A 25,001-nucleotide genomic window follows, 5' to 3' on the forward strand; every position below is an offset into this window, starting at 1 on the left:
TAAATGGTTTTGAGCATTTTAAAAGTTGAAGTTACGGAAATCACCCATGTTTAAATGCCGAATATACTGCTGATGACTCACATCTAGTGACTTGGAGGGAATGTTGGATAAACACTAATAAATTCTTATTCTCTGACTCTGATTTCTCGAGAACATGCAGAACATCAGCCTTGTAATCCTACAACCATTTCTATCTTTAAAAAAATATCAGGCCTCCAGAACATACTATCTCTAACTTCTAAACATCAGCAAAGTACATTTTATTAATCTCACTCTCAGTATGAGAATACTGAGATCTGAAGAGAATAAGTAACATATACTGGTTATGTGTGAATCTACTGCTGCAGACATCAGCAACATCATCACAGATATCCGTGTTGATTTTCACACCAGGAGAGAAACTTCTCCCCAAATTGATAAGAGTGAAGAGTTGATGGCCACTTTGATCACCATGACTCCAGGTCTAAACTTTGAGTGTGTGTTTGTGTCTGTGTGTGTGTGTGTGTGTGTGTGTGTGTGTGTGTGTGTGTGTGTGTGTGCAAGAACATGCTACTATAGACTGAATTGTATTCTTCTCAAATTCATATGTTGAAGCTCTAATTATCAATGTTATAGTATTTGGAGATTGGGCATTTAGGAAGTGATTAGGTTTAGATGAGGTCATGAAGGCAGGAGCTTCATGATGGAATTAGCATCCTTACGAGAAGAGATATCAGAGAGCTCTTTCTGTGTCTCTGACATGTGAGGACAAAGTGAGAAGGTAGCCATCTGCAAACCAGGAAGAAAGTCCTCACTAGAACGTGATCATGCTGGCATCCTGATCTTAAAGGTATAGCCTTCAGAACTGTGACAGAATAAATTTCTGTTGCTTAAGCCACCCAGTTTACAGTATTTTGCTATGGTAACCCAAGCTGACTAAGACACCTGTATACATGAAGTCTACCTCACATCTCCAAAATACTTCTTAAATTTCTTAGTTCCTTTCTCCAGTTCCATTATCACTAACCTAGTCCAACCTTCCATCACATTTCCTGGGAAACTTCAAACATCTTCACCCTCCTCTCCTATCACATCCCCACTATGTAGCCAGAAAGTTCATTATAAACTATAAATCTAATGTTGTTAAACCTATTCCTGAAACATTTCAAAGACTTTTCATCACTCTTAGGAAAAAAATTCCTAAGATCGATCCTGATTAAATTACCAAATATATAGACTAAAATTCTGAAATAAACATCAATAGCTGAGCCTAAGAAATCATTGAATGTATTCAGAAAATAGAACATCACTCATCTTCATAGCAACAAAATTCCATAAGATGTTTAAGTTGAAAACTTATAAAAATTTATAAATTTCATTGTGCAGAGGTATAGTAGCTATCTCAGTTTTAGCCTAAGCTGTATTGAACTTCCAGAGCTCATATGTTCTAGGACACTCTCCAGTGGATCAACAGATGTCAGTTTGTCTGAGGATAGGAGAAACCCTTTAAGTGAGAGATCATTTAAAAAAAAAAAGATAAAATCGGAAAATTGTCTCCTTTAACTATTTAAAAAATTGTGCTAAGTGAGGATAGGGCCTGCAGGAGCAGGACCATTTTGAGTTTAGTAGACTTTCTGTCACTCAGTCATGTTAATTATGGCATCAGTCCTATGCCTGCATACTATCTTGAATAGGTGAACAATAAATGAAAGAGAATGAGGAGTCCAAATAAACCCTTTTAAAAGTTTGGGGCATAAATAATATTAGATCAGGTCCCTGTCAATAGAGTATAAACCAAAGGAGCACTAGACTTTCCCTCCACTTTATTATGTTCCCTACACAGAGCTGCACCTTGAAGAGGGAGAAAGTGGTGTTTGGCAGAAGATGTTTGTGCATGACAGGGTGGTAGGCATGGTGGAAAGAAGAACATCCAGCAAATTATGGGCAGAAGATAGTGGATATCAATGGGAGATAAAAGTGCCTGCTAGCAAGGGCAGGGTGGAGAAAAGAAGGAGAAGGAAAAGCAAGTCCCAGGTGGCAACCGATCAGAGAGTTAACTTATTTATGAAAATGTGAGAAACACCAACATATCATCCTTGGAGTGAATTTACTAGACTCTAAAGCTGGTGTGCATTAAAAAAAGATGGCATGAAAAAGAGGTGAATATGAATTTTTTAAAAAAATAATCCTCTAGTCTGGTTAATAAAGGAGTAGTACTCATAGTGATGGATGATCATGGAAAGAGATGCAAAAAAGTAGACAAGGAGCACTGGAAAATATCTCCCTTACCCTCAAAAATCAAATATTTTCTTAAAATATTGATGTCTTTAGTGTGTGATGTTTCAAAGGAATAATTTTTACAATGTCATAATTTTGAAGTCACATCGCTGATAACAATCAGGGAAGTGGGACTTGCAATCGGAGTAAGACATGAGAAGAGAGGGTAAAATCTAGAAGACAGACCCAATGAGATTTTTATATACCCCAAGGGAAAGAAAAAGAATCTGAGTTTCCAGGGAGAGGCATGCATGAGAAGCCCCCAAAGAGAAGTGGAGGGCAAGATTGTGCCAGCTCCATAATTCTAATTAAAATAACAGTAGCAATCAATATGGAACAATCATGCCTTCCTTTTGGTGGATTTGTCAGAAAGGAGTTTTGCAGCAATGCCCAGTATAACTTGATTGCTTAAATATTGTGTGAACTATTAGTAATGTTGAACTCTGTTCAAAATTCCAGGAGAATTTTCATTCACATAATAAAAATATAAGCTGTGACATGGATAATATGACAACTCAGTAAGCCCCATTGGATCAGAGAGCCTAGACTTCATCTGGGCAAAGCACAACCTTTGAAAAATTAGACAGGGATTTGGTGATGTACAAATTAAACTGATGTGACAGATTTATGTGTCTTATAATGATTCGTGGTTTTGAAATGTAACATGAAATGCCAAACTGTGAGTGTTTGGAGACCACCAGCATTGGAGAGGCCTCTCTATAAGGGCTGCTGCATTATTTATATTAAGTTATTAAGTCCTTTTTTTTGCACTCTGAGCAGTTTCATTTTCAAAGTGAAGACCAGGGTCAACATCCTTGATTTCTAAACCAGAATACTCCACTGACTGACCCTAGAGACAATTACTTTCTATACACACCCAGTATTCACTGATTTGATGGCAGAATTTGGACAAAAGACACACCACACACTGTTTGCTTGCAGTTGTTTGACTTTGTTTTGTTTACAAATCATAAGCACATTTGGGCCGCTGAACTCATCTCTCGCTAAGGCTTTTGCCAGCACAGAGCAGATGGAGAAACAAATCAGGCCTTGTCTGCCTTTCTCTATACATGTCCACACAGAGGGCTTTGTGTATCGTGTCCCTCTGTGTCCTGTAGATAGTTGCTCTCTCCCCAAGTACACACTGGGCCTCAGAAAAACCAATGCCCTCCACTTTGGACCTGGAAGTAGAGTAACTCGTGGCCAAGAGGAATTTATACCAGATATGGTTCTTTCCATCAGTTCTTTGGTTATTCCTGATGCACTATTCCATGTAACTAACAAAGCATTCATTTAAAAATATATCCACAATATTTAAGTACAAATCTAGGGTTAGAAATCGGTAACAGTTAGATATTAAAGAGGAGGCACTCATTTAAATACAAGTGCTGGCATTTTGCAGTATCAGGTCATTCAAATTTTATGCATTTTATTTTCTGTTTATTTCCAATTTACCTCTCAAAATTTGTACTTGCTTTTGGGAAGTATAAGTAATTTTACTCTCAGTAGATGTTTCAAGACTTTGGTTTGCTTTTACTACATTGCCCAAAATAGAAAATCTTTATGACAACTTTTTTCTACTTGCTTTATGTCTTTCTTTCTTTCTTTCTTTCTTTCTTTCTTTCTTTCTTTCTTTCTTTTTTTCTTTCTTTCTTTCTTTTCTTTCTTTCTTTCTTTCTTTCCTTTTTTTCTTTTTCTTTTAGATTCGTAGGGTACATGTGAGGATTTGTTACATAAGTATGTTGTGTGAAGGCGAGGTTTGGGCTTCTGACAGGTGGGGATGGTACCCAATGGGTGATTTTGTATCCCTCATCTCCTCAACTCCCCCCCCTTTAGCAGTGCCCAATGTCTGTTCCCATTTTTGTGCCCCTGTGTGCTCAGTGATTAGTGCCCACTTATGAGTGAGAACGTGCTGTATTCAGTTTTTTGTTTTCACAATTCATTTAGAATGATGATCTCCAGTTGCATCCACCGTGTTGCAAAGGACATGGTTTGTCCTTTATGACTCTGTAGTGTTCCATAGTGTATATGTACCACATTTTCTATATCTGGTCAATCCATGGGCATCTGGGTTGGTTCCATGTTGTTGCTGTTGGGAATAGTGCTGCAACAAACATATGACTGCAGGTGTCTTTTTGGTAGAGTGATTTGTGATCCTTTGGGTATATTCTCAGAAGTGGAATTGCTGGGTTGCATGGTAATCTATTTTTAGTTCTTTGAGAAATCTCCAAACTATTTCACCAAAGGGTTGAACTAGCTCACATTCCTATCATTAGTATACAAGTATTCTCTTTTCTCCACAGCCTCTCCAACCTCTGTTGTTTTTTTGACTTTTTAATGATAGCCATCCTGACTGGTGTGAGATGTTATCTCATTGTAGTTTTGACTTGCATTTCTCTGGTGATTAGTAATGCTGACCATCTTTTATATGTTTGTTAGCTGCTTGTATGTCTTCCTTTGAGAAGTATCTGTTTATGTCTTTGCCCACTTTTTAATGGGGTTGTTTTTCTCCTATTGAGTCATTTGAGTACCTTACAGATGCTGGATGTTTGGTCTCTTTCAGATACATAGTCTACAATAATTTTTCCCAATCTTTAGGGTGGCGTTTTACACTCTTGATGTTTCCTTTTGCTGTGAAGAAGCTTTTTAGCCTGATATAGTCCCACCTGTCAATTTTAGTTTTTGCTGCAATTGCTTTTGAATTCATTGCCTAGGCCAATGTCCAGGAGGGTTTTCCCTAGGTTTTCTTCTATGAGTCTTATAATTTGAGGTTTCACATTTAAGTCCTTAATTCATTTTGAGTTAATTTTTGTATATGGTTATAGGTAGGGATCCAGGTTCATTCTTCTGCCTGTGGCTAAACAGTTTTCCTAGCACCATTTGTTTGTTGTTGTTTGTTTTGTCAAAGATTAATTGGTTGAAGATCTGTGGTTTTATTTCTGGGTTCTCTTTCCTGTTCCATTGATCTATGTATCTATTTTTGTACCAATATCATGCTATTTTGTTACTGTTGCCTTGCAGGAAAGTTTGAAGACTGAGAATGTAATGTCATCAGCTTTGATTTTTTTTTTTTTTTGCTGAGGGTTGCTTTAACTATTGAGGCATTTTGATTCCCTGTGAATTTAAGTATTGTCTTTTCTAGGTCTGTGAAAAATGGTGCTGTTAGCTTGATAGGGATTGTGTTGAATCTGTAGATTGCTTTGGGTAGTATGTATATCTTGACAATATTGATTCTTCCAACCTGTGAGCATGGGATGTTCTTTCATTTGTTTGTGTCGTCTTTGATTTCAGTGAGTAGTGTTTTGTAGTTCATATTGTAAAGATCTTTCAGTTCTTTGGTTAAATGAATATTGAGGTATTGTGTGTGTGTGTGTGTGTGTGTGTGTGTCTATTGTGAATGCAATTGTGTTTTTAATTTGGTTCTCAGACTGCTTGTTGTTGATATATAGAAATGCTACTGATTCCTGGGTGTTGATTTTTACCAAGGTCATTTATCAGTGCTAGAAGGTTTTTGGCAGACTCTGTAGAGTTTCCTAGGTATAGAATCATATCATCTGAAAAGATGAATAATTTAACTTCCTCTTTTTCTATTTGTGTACACCTAATTTTTTTCTCCTGCCTTATTGCTCTGGCAAGGACTTCCAGTACTATGTTAAATAGGAATGGTGAGAGTGGACATCCTTGTCTTGTTCCAGTTCTTAGGAGAAATGTTTTCAGCTTCTGCCCATTAAATATGATGTTGGTTGCAGGTTTGACATAGATGGTTCAATATTTTTGTAGGTGTTTCTATGATGACTAAGTGTTTGAGGGTTTTTATTAGGAAGGGATGTTGGATTTTTTCAAATGCTTTTTCTATATCTATTGAGATAATCATGAGGTTCTTGTTTTTACGTCTGTTTATGCAGTGGATTATATCCATTGATTTGTGTATGTCAAACCATCCTTTCATTTGAAAGTGAAACCCACCTGGACATAATGAATGATTCATGTAATATGCCATTGGGTGCAATTTGCTAGTATGTTGTTGAGAATTTTTGCATCCATATTCATCAGGGAACTAGCCTGTGGTATTCTTTCTTTGTTGGATCTTTTTCATCTGGGGGTATCAGGATATTGGCTTCATAGAATGTGCAAGGGAGGATTCCTTCCTTCTCAATTGGTTGGAATACTTTCAGTGGGATTGGTATCAACTCTTTCTTGTACATCTGGCAGAATTCAGCTGAAAAACCATATCACCCAGGGCTTTGTGTGTGTGGGTGTGTGTGGGGGGTTCTTATTACTGAAACAATTTATTGGATTGTTATTTGTCTGTTTAGGATTTCAATTTATTCCTGTTTCAATCTTGGGAGAATGTGTATTGCCAGGAATTTATTTATTTCCTCTAGATTTTCTTGCTTATTTTCATACAGATGTTTGTAGTAATATCTGATAACCTTTATATATCTTCAGAGTCAGTTGTAACATCACCTTTTTGTTTCTGATGTATTTATTTGAATTCTCTTTCTGCTTTTTGTTTTGTTTTGTTTTTTTGTTTGTTTGTTTTAATTCTGGCCAGGAGTCTGTTCAGTTGCACTTATCTTTTTTTTTGAGTTGGAGTCTCACTCTGTCACCCAGATTGGAGTGCAGTGGCCGCTCCTGGCCACCGCAGCCTTGTCCTGCTGTGCTCCGCGATCCTTCTGCCTCAGCCTTCTGAGTAGCTGGAATTATGCCTGGCTGATTTTTTTGATTTATTGTAGAGATGAGGTCTTGTCAGGTTGCCCAGGTGGGTCTCGAACCCGCGGGCTCAGGTAATCCACTCACCTCAGCCTCCCAAAGCACGGGATTACAGGCTGAGCCACCGAGCTTGGCCTGTACTTATCTTTTTATGTTACCAACTTTTTAACTTGTTGATCCTTTGTATGATTTTTTTGTCTCTATTTCATTTAGCTCTAACTTTATTTTTATGATTTCTATTCTTCTACTAGTTTTGAGATTGTGTTTTTCTAGTCTTTCCAGCTCCCTTAGATGTGATGTTAGACTGTTTACTTGAGATTTGATTTCCTGATATATGTGTGTGCAATATTATAAGCTTTCCTCTCCACATCACTTTCATGGTATCCCAGAAGTTTTGATGTTGTGTCTTTTTTTTCCATTTGTTTCTAGGAATCTTTTTATTTATGCTTTGATTTCTGTGTTAACACCAAAGTCATTCAGAAGTGTGTAGTTTAATTTCCTATGGTGATTATATATAGTTTTACTCCACTGTGATCTGATTTTGAACTTCTGAAATTTGTTCGTGCTTGATTTATATGTAGTTGATCTTAGAGTATGTTCTATGAGCTGATGAGAATAATGTATATTCTGTGGTAATTAGGTGAAGTGTTCTGTAGTTGTCTATTAGATCTAATTGACTGAGTGTTGAGTTAAAATTACAGATTTTTTGGTTAGTTTTCTGTCTCTATTATCTGTCTAAAGCTGTTAGCAGGATATTGAATTCTCTATTATTGTATGGTTGTCTATTTCTTCTCTTAGATTAATTAGTCATTGCTTTATAAATTTGGCTTTTCCTATCATGGGCGTATATACATTCAAGATAGATATTTCTTGTTGATTAATTTAGCCCTTTATCATTATATAGTGCCCTTTACTGTCCTTTTTAACTTTCATTGGTTTAAAATCTCTTTTATGTGTTATAAGAATAGTTATTCCTGCTTTTTTGTTTTCCATTTGCCTGGAAGATCATTTTCAAATACTTTACCTTGAGTCTGTGGATGTCATTTTCAGTGAGATGGATTTCCTGAAGGCAGCAGAAGATGGATCATGTTTTTTTTTTCTTTCCAATTTGTCACTCTGTGCCTTTGGAGTGGTGCATTCAATTTATTCATTTTTAAGTTAATTATTGATATGTGGAGGCTTCTTCCTGTCATATTGTTATTAAGAAGTTACCTTGCAATCTATGCTTTGTGGTTGATTTGTACAGTCTGTAAATGGTGTGCTTTCCTATGCTTTTGCAATGGGTAGAACCATTCTTTCATTTCTGCATTTAGAATTTACTTAAGGATCTCCTTAATGGGTGGCCTGGAGGTGGTATATTCTCTTAGGGATTGCATTTCTGTGAAGGATTTTAATTCTCCTGCCTTAATGAAGCTTAGTTTACAGGATAGGAAATTCTTGACTGGAATTGCTTTTCTTTAAAGTGTTAAAAACTGGGTCTCCAGTCCCTTCTGGCTTGTAAGATTTCTGCTGAGAGACCTACTGCAATTCTGATGGATCTCCACTGGTAAATGGGCTGTCTTTTCTTTCTAGCTGCCTTTACTATTTTTTTCTTTCATGCTCACTTTGAAAATTCTAATTATTATGTGCCTTGAGGATGATAGTCTCATGTAATACCTCACAGGAGTTCTCTAAATTTCAGGTGTCTGCACAGCAGTGAGATAGGGGATGTTTTCTTGGATGACATCTTGAAAGCCTTGCTCCAGAGTGTTCTCAGCTTCCCCTTCTCTCTCAGAAATGCCAATCAGCCATAGATTTGGTCTCTTTACATAATCTCAGTCCTCTTATAGGCTCTGCTCATTTTTTCTAATTATTTTCTCCTTATTTTTTCATACTGTGTTAATTCAATAATTTGAACTTTAAACTTTGAGGATTCTTTCCTCTGCCTGGTCAATTCTGCTAAGGTTTGCTGTTGTGTTTTGAAATTTCAGGAGCTAATTCTTTATTTCCAGAAGGTCAGCTTGCCTTGCATTCTATGCTTTGTTTTCAGAATGTCTGTTTGGTTTTTTCTTAGAATGGCAAGGTCAACTTTCAGTTCCTGCACTGTTTTCATGGCCTGGTTGATTTGGATGTCCACTTTCTCCTGGATCTCATTTAGTCTCTTTGACAGCCATAATTTGAATTCAGTGTCATCAGAGACAGGTCATTTTGAATAGATCCCATTATTTAGGATCTGAGAAGAACTCCCATGGGTTTTGAATTGTTATGGCTTTAGAGATTGCTGGTGTTTTTCTGCTGGTTTTTCCTCATCTGTGAGGGCAATCTCTTTTCTTTTTATTTTTTTGTTTTGTCATTTTTAACTTGTCAATGTTGCTATTATTGGGGTAATAGTTTGTGTTGTTTTCTTACTTGATTTAGCTTCTCTGGTCTGCTGTGGAAGAGGCAGAAGCAGTAACAAGGGTGATGAGCTGGGGGAAACCAGATGGTACTGCTTCATCAGTGTAGTCTAATGGGAGTGCAGCAAGTCCCTTCCTCCAGATCAGGTGCTTTCCCTTCCCTCCAGCAAAAGCTCCAGGGCCCCTGGCTGGCCAAGAACTCAGAAGTCTCCCTCTGCAGCCCATGCAACTGCCAACAAAAAGGTTGGAAAAGTCCCAGGCTCAACTCTAGCACAGGTACTCTGGCAGGAATCAAGAGGACTCCTCCCATCTAGATGAGTCTGCTCCTTGAACACAGAAGTAGAAAGCAGGCCACCTCCTTCCCAAAAGAGACTGGCATTTCTCCTTCAGTCACAAGTGTGTAGGGCTACAGCTGCAGTGCTGTGCAGAGGTGCACTGCCTCCTAGCCCCCACCCTTCTCTATTGAAGGGGCAGTGGCAGTGATGATGTCCTCTTGAGGGCAAACCACATTTGCAGCCTCAACTGGGGCCAGGATGGGGACAGAAGCAGGAGGGATCAGGGAGCACCTATAAGGCATAGACCATCCCGGCACGGAGTACCCTATGGAGCCTCTTTGTTGAGGAAGCTGGTGGCTTCTGGAGCCAGAACTCACCAGGAATTGGAGTCCCCTGGGCCCCAAGTGGATCTAATGGGTACCCCTGTCTGAATTCTGGGCAGCTTTCTGTGCATGGCCAGTATGGAAGAGGGTGAAAGGGAAGGCCCTGGGTTGTCTCTCCCTTGGACAAGGCTGCAGAGGTTCAATGAAGGTGTGTAAAAACTTTCCCGTTCACTCATTGATTCCTTCACTAAGATGGCACTCCCAGTCTCATGTCAACGGGAATTCTTGAGGTGGCTGGGACTTGGAGCTGTCTGTTCTCTGTGTTCCTAGGTGTCTTTGCAATAAACCTCGGTGTGGTTTTCCAGGCATACCTTAAAAGACCCAGCTTTATTCCCTCTTTTAAACTCTTGCTGAGAGCAGCAGTTGTACAATGTCTCCAATCAGTCATATTGGCCCTCTCCCTTTCTTTTCAAATAAACCTTATTAAGGTATCATTTACATACAATAAAATGGTCCCATTTATAACGTACAATTTGATGAGTTTGACAAATATTTACATCCATGAAACTACTACCACAATCAAGATACAGAAAATTTCTATCACCCCCAGAAAGTATCTATTTTCTTTTTGGGGAAACCACTGGTCTCTTTGTTGTCATTATTGAATAGATGTATCTTTTCTAGAGTGTCCTATGAATATAATCATATAGTAGTAGTGGCATCTGGCTTTTTCACTGAATGTGGTGTTTTTGTGATTCATCAATGTTTTTGTTATTTGTCAGTAATTTTTAAATTGTAAGATAGTATTCTATTGTATGAATATAGCATAATTAGCCTATCTTTTTCCCAGTGGATAGGTAATGGATAATTGTTTACAGTCAGGGTTATTGCGGATAAAGTTGCTAAGAACATTTATGCACACGTTTTTTAATGAACTTTTTCATCTATCTTTGGTAAATGCCTAGGAATGGGATTGTTGGGTTATAGGGTGCTGTATGTTTAACTTTATAAGAAACTCTAAATATATTTGTAAAGTGATTATACGACTTTGTATTCCCTCCAGCCACATGTATGTTTCGGTTTTGTTACACATTCACCAGCACTTTTTTAGTAAGTTTGAAGCAAAATGTTTTAAAATGACAAAACTTGTATATAGATGAATTCTTCCTCTTTAATATCTAATTGTTATCACTTTCAATCCCTCAGTTTATGCTTAATAAATATTGTGGATGCATTTGAAAATAAATGCTTTGTTAGAGGTGTTTATCAAATAGAGGAGGTTCCTTTCTCTTCTAGTTATCTGAGAGTTTTACCATAAATGGATGTTAGGCATTGTCAAATACTGTTTCCCCACCTATTGAAATAACCATTTGATTTTTAAAATTTTGTTAATGTAGTAAATTACATGGATTGATTTTTTTAATAAGACAACCTTATATTTCTTGGATAACCCCTACTTGGCCTTTTGAGCTTTTTTTTTTTTTTTTGAGTTGGAGTCTCCTTTTTATACATTGCTGAATTTTATTTGTTCATATTTGGTAAGAATTTCATGTCTATGTTCTTGAAGGATATATATATATATTCTCTTTCTTTTCTTTGTTTTGTTTTTTTTTTTAGTTGGAGTCTCACTCTGTTGCCCAGACTGGAGTGCAGTGGCCGCTCTCGGCCACCGCAGCCTCGACCTGCTGGGCTCCAGTGATCCTTCCACCGCCTCAGCCTTCCAAGTAGCTGGAACTACAGGCGCGTGCTACCATGCCCGGCTAATTTTTTTAAATTTATTGTAGAGATGATGTCTCGCCAAGTTGCCCAGGCGGGTCTCGAACCCGCGGGCTCAGGCAATCTACTCACCTCAGCCTCCCAAAGGCGCGGGATTACAGGCTGAGTCACCAAGCCCGGCTCTTGAAGGATATTAACCTGTAATTTTTTTTCTTTGTGATGCTCCTGGATGGTTTTGTTTTCAGGTTTACACTTTACTTACATAGTAGGTTGATGCATAAGCTCATAACGTTTGTTTCTGGCATGGCAACACTGTGGTGTTGGGAGCTTATAGTTTGTCATTTGGAGTGACAATGTTTTGCTTGTTAATACACTTTGCATTCTTCAGATTTGAAGAAAATTAGTGTTATATGTGGGCTAAAGAAGATGGAGTGTCAAGTAGAAAAAAGTACACTTTTGACATATTCTTCTGTTTGAGTTTAACAGAGGAAAACAGGCAATGGAGGAGGCTCAAAACACTTGTACTGTGTACGGGGAGAATGCCATCAGGGAAAGCGTGGGAAAAAAAAGGTTTTGTCATTCCAAAGAGGACCGCTTTGATCTGAGTGGTTCTCCACGTTAAGGAAGCATATTGGGCTTTGATGAAGACCATTTAAACACTTTAATCCACATTGACCCATGTTAGTGAACCTGAGAATCTGCAAATGTGATGAACTGTGATGAATCAGTCATCATACAAATTTGCATTCCATTAGCAAGTAGATAAACGCTATTTACTTATGCATAAAACCCAATAATAAATTGGAAAGTGAGCAGTCAGTCCTCCTCTAGATTCTGAAAAAGTTTGTGTAAAATTGGTGTTCTTTTTCCCTAAAATATTTGATAGAATTCCCTAGTGAAGCTATCTGAACTTTTGGTTTTTGTTTGTTTGTTTATTTTTGTTTTCTCGGTAACTAAAATATTTAATTATACATCAATCTCTTTAAAAGATAAAGAACTATTAGATTTTCTTTTGATTCTTTGCCAGTCATGGTAAATTGTTTTTATAAGAAATTTGGCCATTTTATTGAAGTTGGGAAATTTGATAGCTTAATTTTTCATCATTCTTATGTTTTATCTTTATGCTTCTTAATCATTTTTATGTTTGTATGAGTCATAGCGATGTTCATTTTCTCCCTTATACTCTTGTTTAGGTATCCTTTTTACTTGCTCAAACTTTCTAGAAGATTATCTATTTAATTAATTTTTCCAAATAATCAAATTTTGACTTTGCTGATTTTCTCTGTTTTTTTAATGTTTTCTAGTTCATCAATTTCTTCTTTTAGTTTTATTATTTTCTTCCTTCTGCTTTTTGTGGGCTTAATTTACTCTTCCATTTTTGTTTTTTATTGTTGTTTAAGATAAGAGTTTAGGTATTTGAGTGACTTTTTTTTTTCTAATACAATTTGTTAAAGTTATAATTTTCCTATCTATACTAATTTAAGAGTTTAAGAATCCCACAAATAAATTGTGCTATCCTTACCATTCATCCAAGATATTTTCTGAATTCAAAATGCCTCAGACTACTTATATAACCCACTGTTTAGTAGATAAAGAAAGACTATGATTGGTTTAAAAACTAGAATATAAGAACTAGTATATTATGTTAAGAAAAATTACAAATCTGGCTTATCTGATCATTTTTTCTACACTCTTATGGCCCTGAAAAAATGCCATACTTGAGAAAGACAATAGAATTTATTTTTTCCTTTAAGTTCTATGTTATGTGAAGTCTTAATTCTCAAGTTCTCTTGCTCATTGAAAGAGGTCAAATTAAAAACTGCAGTACATTCAACAAATTGAATGATAAAATGATGCTTCAAAGAGATGCTTAATGTGGTTAAATTTATTTAAAAACACATACAAAAAGAGAGGATGGGAAGTGGGGGAAGGATGAAAAAATCACCTACGAGATACAATGTGCACTAATAGAGGTGAAGGGCATACTAAAAGCCTAGACCTTATTATTACCATACGAAGCAGCTATATTACCAAAACCTATTTGTATCCCTAAAGCTTTTGAAATAAATAAAATAACTAAAAAATAAAAACATGTACAAAAGAATGATGTCAGCAAAATGGTGAAGTAGACAGCTCCAAATGCTCATCCTCCAACACAAAAACTGAAAAACAAGCCAAAACTTTCAGAAACAGTTTTGTCAAGATGCCAGAAATCAAAGGTTTATAGCAACTGAGTAAACATGTAAGCAAGGAAAGGTTAATATTATAATTACAGGAAAACTTTGTGACATTTTTTACTTGCCCTTGCTCTTCATATTCTTAAACTTAGCAGTAGTCTTGAAGATAGAAGCCCAGGTTCCCAGAGTGAAATTCTGATCCTTGGTAATGGAGGGAGCAAATAAGACATTATCTAAAAAATTATATTGTAAGTAGTTCTAACCTGTCTGGGAGCTACCTGAAGTACTGAAACTGATGCTGTCTCTCTTATGCCTAACTTAAAACGTATTCAGGTCAGAAAAATGGTGGATATTGCTTAAAAATATTACAAGGTGGACAAACAACTTAAGACATCTGATACAACAGATTACAATTGAGGAATAAAATAACCACTTAAAGATTAGAAGGAAAAGTCAAGAAAAGCATTTCTTAGGGAAATTAGGACAAAACACCCATGTATGCAATAAATGTAGAAACACTTGTACATGTTCAGGGTGAGATGCATGCTCAGAAAAGACCTGAGAAAATCTTAAGCTTTCACCTTGGTCTGATCCCTTGGTTCAGTGCAAGTCTAGCTAGGTGTTAGACAAGAGCCCCAGTTAAGAGCCAATATACAAAACCCGGGAAATATGTGTTTGTTTGTGTGTTATTTAGCTCCTGGCATTCAGTGAAATCTTTGTCAAAATACTAACACAAATAAGTAACAGAAACTTCTATGGCCACACATGATAAAGAATATAATTTCTGCTAAATATAGTTGGAAAAAGTCACTAAACAGGCAGTTTACTACTTCAAAAATTAAAACAAACAAACCCAGGAAACGCTGAGGAAGAGGGAAACACTGATTTCAAGAGTTACCACACTATAATATTCAAATATCCAGTTTTTCAACAAAAGTCACAAGACATATAAAGAAACAGTAAAGTATGGCCCATTAAAAAAATCAAAATAAATGGACAGAAACCTTCTGAGAAAGCCCAGACATTGGACTTAACTGCTTAAGACTTTAAAACAATAGCCTTAAATATTTTCCAAGTGCTAAAAGAAAACATGAACAAAATCCTAATGGAAATCAGGAAAATAATAGATGAGCAAAATTAGATATCGATAAGGAGATATCAGAAAAAGGAATCAAAAAATTTTGGAACTTGAAAGTACAATAACTGAAATAAAAAATTTACTAGAGATATTCAATAGCAGATCAGAGCAAGAATCAGTGAATTTGAGGATAGTACAATTGAAATTATCCAGTCTGAGGAGCCGATTTTTTTAAATGAAGAAAAATAGCAACCCATGGAACACCATCAAGTCAACTTACGCATTATGGGAGTTTCAGAAGGAGAAGAAATAGGAAAGGAACAGAAAAAATATTTAAAGAAGTAATGGTCATAAACTTTTCAAATTTTAGAAAAGACATGGATTTATTCATCCATAAACGTCACTGAACTCCAAATAGAATAAATCCAAAGAGATCCACATCAAGACACATTACAATCAAACTTCTGAAAGACAAAGAGAGACTCTTGAAAGCAGTAAAAAAGAAGTAACTCATCACCAATGAGGGATCCTCAATAGGACTATTCGCTTATTTTGCATAAGAAACCATAGAGGCTAGAAGGCAGTTGGATGAAATATTTTAAAGTGCTGAAAGAGAAAATATCAATTGTCAACCAAGAATTCTATATCTGCCAAATTTTCCTTCAACAATAAGGGAGAAATTAAAACATTCCCTTAGGGGGTTCATTACAAGTAGACTCATCCTATAGAAAATTTAGGGGGTTCATTACGAGTAGACTCATCCTATAGAAATACTAGAGTAAATACTTCAGATTAAAATGAAGACACCAGACAGTAACTAAAAGCTGTATAAAGATATCCAATAAAGACAATTATAGAGGCAATTATAAAAACCAGTACTTATTGTCTGAGGCATAATTTGCAAATATTTTCTCCCAAGAAGAAATAGAAAATCTAGCCGGGCTCGGTGGCTCAGCCTGTAATCCCGCGCCTTTGGGAGGCTGAGGTGAGTGAATTGCCTGAGCCTGCGGGTTCGAGACCCGCCTGGGCAGTGAGACCTCATCTCTACAATAAATCAAAAAATCAGCTGGGCGTGGTAGCACGCGCCTGTAATTCCAGCTACTTGGAAGGCTGAGGCGGAAGGATCGCCAGAGCTCAGCAGGTCGAGGCTGTGGTGGCCGGGAGCGGCCACTGCACTCCAGTCTGGCACTGCACTCCAGTCTGGGCGACAGAGTGAGACTCCAACTCAAAAAAAAAAAAAAAAAAAAGAAATAGAAAATATAAACAAACCCGTAACAAGTAAAGAGAGTGCATCAATAAGCAAAACTTCCCAACAAAGAAAGTCCATAGCTAGATGACTTCACTGATAAATTCTACATATAAAGAAGAGTTGACATCAATTCTCAACTCTTCAAAAAAAAAAAAAAATTGAAAAGTAGTAAATACTGCCTAATGTTCTATGAGGTTAGTATTGCCCTGTGTTATAGCCTGAATTGTGTCACCCCACAATTTATATATTGAAGTCTCAATGCCCAGTACCTCAAAATGTAACAATTTGAAAATAAGGTCTTGAAATGGGGTGATTAAGTTAAAATGTGATCCATAAGTTATGGACTTGTGTAATTTGGGTATTTGTCTGCTCCAAATCTCACATTAAAATGTTGGAGACGGGGCCTAATGGGAGGTGATTGGGTCAGGAGGGCAAATACCTATAAATGGCTTGGTACCCTCCCCATGGTAATGAGTGAGTACTCACTCCATTAGTTCATGTGAGAGCTGCCTGTTTAAAAGACACTAGCACCTCCTTCCCTCTCTCTTGCTTTCACTCTTGCCATGTGACATGCCATCTCCCCTTTCCCTTCTGTTATGAGTGAAAGCTTCCAGAGGCCTCACCAGAAGCAGAGGCTAGCACCATGCATCTTGTACATCTGCAGAACCATGTACCAAGATAAACTTCTTTCCTTTAAAAATTAACCAGCCTCAGGTATTCCTTTATAGCAATGCAAAGTGGACTAATACAAGACCCTAATCTGACATGGCTGGTATTCATATAAGAAAAGAAAGAGACACCAGGGATGCACACGCACCTAAAGGACCATGTGAAGAAATAATATGAAAATCATGTGAAGAACAGCTATCTTGCAAGCCAAAGAAAGAAGCCTTAAAGAAACTCAACTCTGTTGGTACTTAGATCTTAGACTTCTAGCTTTCATAACTGTGAGAAAATAAATTTCTGTTGTTTAAGTCACCAAGTCTGTGGTATTTTGTTATGGCAGCCCTGGAAAACTAACGTACTCTGATACCAAAGTCAGAAAAAGACACCACAAGTAAAGAACATTAAATGCATTGTAAATGCAAATGATTTATAATTAAATGATTATAAATACAAAAATCCTCAACAAAACACTAGCAAACTGAATGTAACAGCCTATTAAAAGTAGTATACACCACAACAAAGTGAGATTTGTTTATCTTAGGAATCCAAGGAGAGATTCAATATAATACACCAAATCAATAGAACAAAGATAAATAGAATTAATGGAGCTATGTAATCACTTCAATTTATACAGGCAAAGCATTTGACAAACTCCCATACCCTTTCATAATAGAAACACTCAAAACTAAGAATAAGATAAAGCTTTCTCAACTTGATAGAGGCATTTATTTAAAACCTATAACTAATGTTATACTTAATGGTAAAAGATTGAAAACTTTTCCTCTAAGATCAGGAACAAGACAAACATGCCGACTGTCATCATTGCTATTCAACATTGTATTAGAAGTTCTGGAGAGATCAAGTAGACAAGAAAAAGCCGGGCTCGGTGGCTCAGCCTGTAATCCTGTGCCTTTGGGAGGCTGAGGTGAGTGGATTGCCTGAGCCCATGGGTTCGAGACCCGCCTGGGCACTTGGCGAGACTTCATCTCTACAATAAATAAAAAATGAGCCAGGCATGGTAGCGCGCACCTGTAGTTCCAGCTACTTGGAAGGCTGAGGCGGAAGGATCGCCGGAGCCCAGCAGGTCGAGGCTGCGGTGACCAGGAGCAGCCACTGCACTCCAGTCTGGGTGACAGAGTGAGACTCCAACTCAAAAAAAAAAAAAGTAGACAAGAAAAAGAAATAAAAGGTATCAGAATTGGAAGAGAAGAAGTAAAACTATCTATTCACAGATGATATGATCCTATATATAAATAATCCCCCAACATCCACAAAAAACTACTAAAACTACTAACTACTAAACAGATTCTGTAAAGTTGCAGAGTATGAGATCAACATATGAAAATCAGATGTGTTTTAACATGGCAGCAATGAACAACTCACAAACAAAATTGAGAAGGCAATTCTATTTGCTGTAGTATTCCAAATAATAAAACACACTAGGAATAAATTTAACCAAGGTGATGAAAGACTAGTGGACCAAAAATTACACAACATTGCTGGAAGAAATTAAAGAAAAACTAAATAAATAGAAAGATATTTTCTGTTCACAGATTGAAGAGTTAAATTGTTAAGAAGGCAATACTACCCAAAAGATATGCAGATTGAATGCAATTCCTATTAAAATGAATTTTATTTTTTGCAGAAATGGAAAAGTTTGCCCTCAAACTCCTATGGAATTGCAAAGCATATGAATAGCCAGAATAATCTTAAAAAGAAAAAGAAAGGAGGACTTACATCTTCTGATTTCAAAACTTACTACAAAGCTACAGTACTTGAAACAGTGTGGTACTGGCATAAAAACAGACATGTAGATCAATGAAATGGAAACAAGAGTCCAGAAATAAATCCATACAAGATACAGGTCCAATTTATTATATTATAATATATATATATTTTTATATATCAAGAAAGTGAACAAACAATCTACAGAATGGGAGAAAATATTTGCAAATTATATATCTGATAAATATCTAACATTCAAAATATGTAAGGAACTCTTACACTTCAACAGCATAAAGACAAACAGCACAAGGGCAAAAGACTAAAATAGACATTTCTTCAATAATATACAATAGCCAACAAGCACAAGAAAAGATGTTCAACATCCTTGGTCTATTGCCAATTGATATCCAACAAGGATGCCGAGACCACTCAGTGAGAAAAATAATTTCTTCAACAACGGTGCTGGGACAACTGAATATTCACAGACAAAGGAATAAATTGAACCTGTATCTTGCATCATATATAAACATTAACTCAAAATGAATCAGTGAGCTAAATATGAGCTAAAAGCATAAAATTCTTAAAAGAAAGCATAAGGAAAAAATCCATATAACCTTGGGTTTGTCAATGGATTCTTATATATGACACCAAAATTAAGAACTAAAGAAAAACTAGATAAACTAGACTTTGCCAAAATTAAGAAGTTTTTGTTCATCAAAAGACATTATCAAGAAAGTGAACAAATAATCTACAGAATGGGAGAACATATTTACAAATTATATATCTGATAAATATCTAACATTCAAAATATGTAAGGAACTCTCACACTTCACGTCAACAGCATAGAGACAAACAGCACAAGGGCAAAAGACTAAAATAGACATTTCTTCAACAATACACAATAGCCAAGCACAAGAAAAGATGTTCAACATCCTTGGTCATTGAGAAAATGCAAATAAAACTTCCATGATATTCTACTTTATATCCACTAGTATAGCTATTTTAAAAAAAAAGAAAAGCCGGGTTCAGTGGCTCAGCCTGTAATCCCGCGTCATTCATATTTAGAGTGACTTAACCAAGCAGAGTTTGTCACTAGCCATGTAGTCAAAAACTTAGCTCAAAACTTTCCCTGGGCAGGGCTCAGTGGCTCAGCCTGTAATTCCAGCACTTTGGGAGGCCAAGGTGAGAGGATTGCCTGAGTCCGTGGTTGGAGACCAGCCTGGGCAACTTGGTGAGACCTCGTCTTTACAATAAATCAAAAATTAGCCGGGCATGGTAGCGCGTGCATGTAGTTCCGGCTACTTGGAAGACTGAAGTGGTAGGATCGCAGGAGCCCAGCAGGTTGAGGCTGAAGTGGCCTAGAGGTGTGCCACTGCCCTCCAGCCTGGGTGACAGAGTGAGATTCCAACTCAAACAACAACAACAACAATAACAACAACAAAAACTTTCCCTGCACTACACTCTTTCCAAAACTCAACCAAAGGAAATAATCTGGCAATTGGCAATTTCCTTGAAATTCCCAGTTACATGACCAGGTCTTTTTCAAGTGATCTCATACTCATTATTTGATATCTGTCCAGTTCTACCAATATACGTTGCATCTATTTTTAAAAACATTGAGGGAGTTTGCTGGGGGGACTTTGATAATTTGTATTAGAGAGTCAGAAGATTAAATATTTACCTTCCAAAAAGTTCTGATTTAGGTATTGGTTAAACAATGAAATTCCTGAACAGGCATGCTGTGACGAGGTCTTGCATTATGGAAAATCCATTCACTTCCACCTGGTGAAATCTGCCAGGCTGGTGGTGGCATCCAAATGAGTAGGTCCAGAAACTAGTTTCCAATAAACAGGGACTCTGTACAATAGAACACTAAGCAAACAGTCATCAGAAAAGGGTTTTGGGAGACAGCCCAGAGCCAGTACCTCCCCACTGTGGGTTTAGAGTGTATAAATTTAGTGTATTACGTTTAAGGAGAATATTTATTAAAAAGAAGCTGCATGTTGTCAAACAGGGCCTCACCAGCCCCACATGGAAAATGTGGTTTCTGAAGGAGCCAAGAGGACAAGAAATGAGATTAACATTTCAAAATTTCTTAAACTGTAAACCAAAATGTGAATAAAACCAAGAGTTAATCAGCCTAGTTGATCAAATCTGAAAATGCTGTGAAATAGAATTAAAGAATGTATTACAGTGTTTTATCCATAACTATGTAATTATCACCATATCAGGGTAGTTTTAAATTCTCAGAAACAGAGACATGGATTGATTTACTTATAAAGAAAGCAATCCTAGAAACAACCTTCTCACACTGTAGACGTATATGCCAAGTCTGTAAGAGCAAACACAGGTGAGCCTGAATTTACACTGACAAATAAAACGGAAAAGTGCTTTGCATGGAAATGAAATTATTTTCTAGAGCATTTATTTCATGCTCTGCCTCAAGCTATCCTCGATAGGAGCAATTTAATTGCCCAACTTATTTAATATAATTGGGGAGCGCTTTGATGCAACACAACACATTCTGTACAGTTTTAAAAGTACTATACTTTGTTTTATCTCATTTTTTAGTGTTATCTTTTCTCTATTTTTAAAATTGAGCATGATTGCTGAATTGTATAGAAATTGCATGCTAAATTTTAGAAATGCCAAAGTATTTTCTACATTGCATTCCTACAAGCAATGTGTGCAAGATTGCACCGTAATCATAAATGTCAAACATAGCATATCTTTCTTCCGTCATACCATATCATTTCAGAATAGTATAGCTAGATATAGGCTGCTGATTACTCTGTTATTTTCTTCTTTACACCGTAATAGGTATTGTCTAGTATCTTCTAAAGATTGAATTGACAGATATATCAAAGAACATTTCCTTATTCCTTTGTTTAATTCCCCAGATCATTAGACCACACAGTGTCTTTAAGATGTACCCAGAGTAAGAGCCACCAACTACAAAACAGAGTCATTCAATTCCAGTGAGGATGACTATGAAGCTATTTCAGCCGGCCCCGTCCTGATCTTGCCTCAAATACATCACTTACCTTTATATACTGAAAATATTTTCCAACACTTAGATCTGTGGTCAGTCATTTCAACTTTCTGTCATAATGCCTAGTTCTGAGCTAAATTTTTGAAAGCTCCCCTTTCCCACTAGGTTTTCTAGTGCCAATTTTTGATGTTGCTGATGCTACTTCTAGGAATAATGGGATACTGAATTATAGGTGTGGCATGATAACCTGGTTGCAAGACTCCATTATCATTTTGGCATATCTTTATGCTTTTTAAAAAATTATTTTGAGATCGTTATAGACTCTTAGGAAGTTGCCAAGTACACAGAGTCCCATAATACCTTTGACCCAAGTTTCCTCAATGGTGACATCTTGTATAACATATTCAATGTATGACAGCTGATATTATATACGTGTCCAATATCAATATCAGGAAGTTAACGCTGGCATAATACTGTCAATACTGTTAGCTGGACTACAGATCTAATTCTGTTTTCACCAGTTTTTACATGAGCTCATCTATGTGTGTGGCCTATCCAATTAGATCTCATGTATAGATTTCTGCACCTATCAGCATAATCAAGACATAGAACTGTTCAATCCAAACAAAGGAAGTACTTCATGCTATCCCTTTATGGTCACCCCTACCCTACTACCTTGCCTCTCTCCCCTGGAACCACAAATCTGTATTCCATCTTTTCAGTTTTGTCCTTTTGAGAATGTTATATAAATGGAATCATACAGTACGCAACCTTTTGAGACTGACTTTTCTCACTAAGCATGATGCCCTTGAGCTCCATCTCAGTTGTTGTATCAATCGTTCTTTTTTTTTTTTTGGCTGAGTGGTATTATGACACTATATGAAAATACTAGACTTTACTTAGCTATTCACTTGGTGAAGGCATTTTGCTATTTCCACTTTTTGGCTATTATGAATAAAATTGGTCTGTGCATTTGTGTACAAGTTCTTACATGAATATAACATTTCATTTCTCTGGGATAAATGCCCAGGAGTGTGAGTGCTGGGTTGTATGTATGTACATGTTTACTTTGATAAGAAACTGCCAAATTATTTTCCATCATGGTCATATTATTTTTATGTTCCCTTCAGCAGTGTGTAAGAGACACAGTTTATTCACGTCCTCACTAGTATTTTCTGTAATCACTACTTTTCATTTTAGTTCTTCTAAGATGTGTGTGGCGATATGGCATCATGGTTTTGATTTGCACTTCCTTAATGGAACATCTTTTGTGAGTTTGTTTGCCATTCATATCTCCTTTTTGGTGAAATGTCTGCTCTTGTTTGTATTAGTTCCCTAGGGCTGCCATGGCAATATACCACAGCCTAGATGGCTTAAACAACAGAATTTGTGTTCTCGCAGTTCTGGAGGCCAAAAGTCCAAGATTAAAGTATCAGAAGGTGTAGTTTCTTTCAAGATCTCTCTCCCTGGCTTGTAGTTGGCCATTCTCTTGTTGTGTCTTCTCACCATCTTTCCTCTGTGTACCCCTAGATCTCTGCTGTTTCTTAATTTCCTTTTCTCATAAGGGCCTCCATTCAGATTGCATTAGGTCCCACCCTAATGGCCTCATTTTAACTCAGTTGTCTTTTTAAAGGCCCTATCTCCAAATATAGTCACATTCTGAGATACTGGGGTTAAGGAATCAACATATGAATTTGGGAGAAAGAGCATAGTTCAGCTCATCAAATGTCTTCAGTACATTTTCCAATTCAATTGTTTATTTTGCTGTTGAGTTTTAAGAGTTCTTTATATTTGAGATACAAGTCATATTTTGCATATATGGTTTTTGCAAATATTTTTTCATGTCTGTACCTTGTCTTTTCATTATCTTAAAAAGGTTTTTCTCAGAGTAAAAATTTTCAATTTTGATAAGATCCAATTTACCAAATATTTCTTTTATGAATTGTATTTGTGGTGTTATATCTTAGAACACTCTTTGCCTTGGGTTTAGTTTTATTATATTTTTTGTCATGTAAAAATTTGCTCTGAGAAAATTATATTTTATTTATTACATTTGTTGCATTGCTTATTTTATCATTCAGGAGTTCCTTTACAAAATCCCAGTGGAGGATGGCTTTTAGTAAAGTACATCTCAAACTTTAATGTGCATATAAGTCACCTGGGATCTAATTAAAATGCAGATTCTGATTCAGTAGGCTTGGACCCGCCTGAGACTTTTTATTTCTAACAAGCTTTCCTGTTGATGCAAATGCTGATTATAAAATTCAGTGTTCCTCTGATGTCTGCTAATGGGAACTAGGTAACAAATCATGTCTTCTTTTTCACCAGGAGTTCACTGTTTTTTCCCTCAAACTTATTGAAATTAATGCTCCCTAAAATATAATATGAATATATCATTTTATATACTATTATAAATTTTGAGTTATTATGATCTTCTGTCCTCTAAATTGTCTGGACTTTCACATTGACAGTTACTTCTTCCTTCTTAAAAATTACCTTCCAGTGTGCCGGGTTGTTCTCAGGTCAGGATCTTGAACACAACATTGTTTAATAAATATTTATTAGTTGGACTACTTTTTGCAAACTTAACATTCTATTGTCAGCAGTACAGTACAAAAATGTATTTGATATCCAGATTTTTTACTAAATGTGATGCTCATCAGTTGCACAGAGTACCACCTTCATAACAATACTTTGCCTTTGTGCCAAACTTGTGAATTGTGTTTACATTTCCTCAGCCTGTCCATGCAGTTCAACGTATATTTCAACAATGGTTTTACTTCTTTCTTTATTCTTTTGCCACATGACTTCCCATTATAATGATCTACTTATGTGAATCTTTTCCCATTTACATTTGAATTGTTTAGAGATAAGAGCCATTGTTTCTTCATATTTGGCATAGTGAGTGGAATTCAGGAGTTGTTTAATATTTTCTTAAATAAATGAATTTGTGTTCAAAAAATCCTAGAATGCAACTATATTGCCCTTCTATTTGATCTGATTCTTATAAAAAGCATTATCCTTTAAAATAAAATAAGTCTTATCAAGTATTGAAAATGGCTTCAGATTACAAATATGTACTTATGATATATATTTCTGGGTCTTCTGAAATATGTTGCTTTTTCCCATGGTTTATATTGGCATATGTGGATGTCTGAAGCCACAAATACTGTCTTCAATAAATTCCCATATTATATTGACGTACAAATGAGAATGCAAACTTTGCATTACTGTCACTCTATAAAACTGGCTTTGCATTTTACCGGAGTGTTTTTTCTCTACTTCTTTCTTTCTTTTTTTTTTTTTATATAGAAAGCCTAACCCTTCAATGATTCTATATGTCTTACTAATGCTCTTTGCATAGGCCTTTTGAAATCACTGCTAACCTTGATAGAGACCCCCATTCTGGTATACCAAGGGCATTTTACTTCCTTTCTAAATATTCAAGTCACTTAG

At 36.3% G+C, this 25,001-nt stretch overlaps 1 pseudogene; it reads left to right on the forward strand.

Moving 5' to 3' along the window:
- Window positions 1-25,001, forward strand: part of LOC103267216 — a 39,994-nt pseudogene that overhangs the window by 10,017 nt on the left and 4,976 nt on the right.

This window comes from Carlito syrichta, unplaced genomic scaffold (genome assembly GCF_000164805.1).
Source record: "Carlito syrichta isolate Samal-C Ts95f unplaced genomic scaffold, Tarsius_syrichta-2.0.1 Scaffold308060, whole genome shotgun sequence".
NCBI classification, from domain to species: domain Eukaryota; kingdom Metazoa; phylum Chordata; class Mammalia; order Primates; family Tarsiidae; genus Carlito; species Carlito syrichta.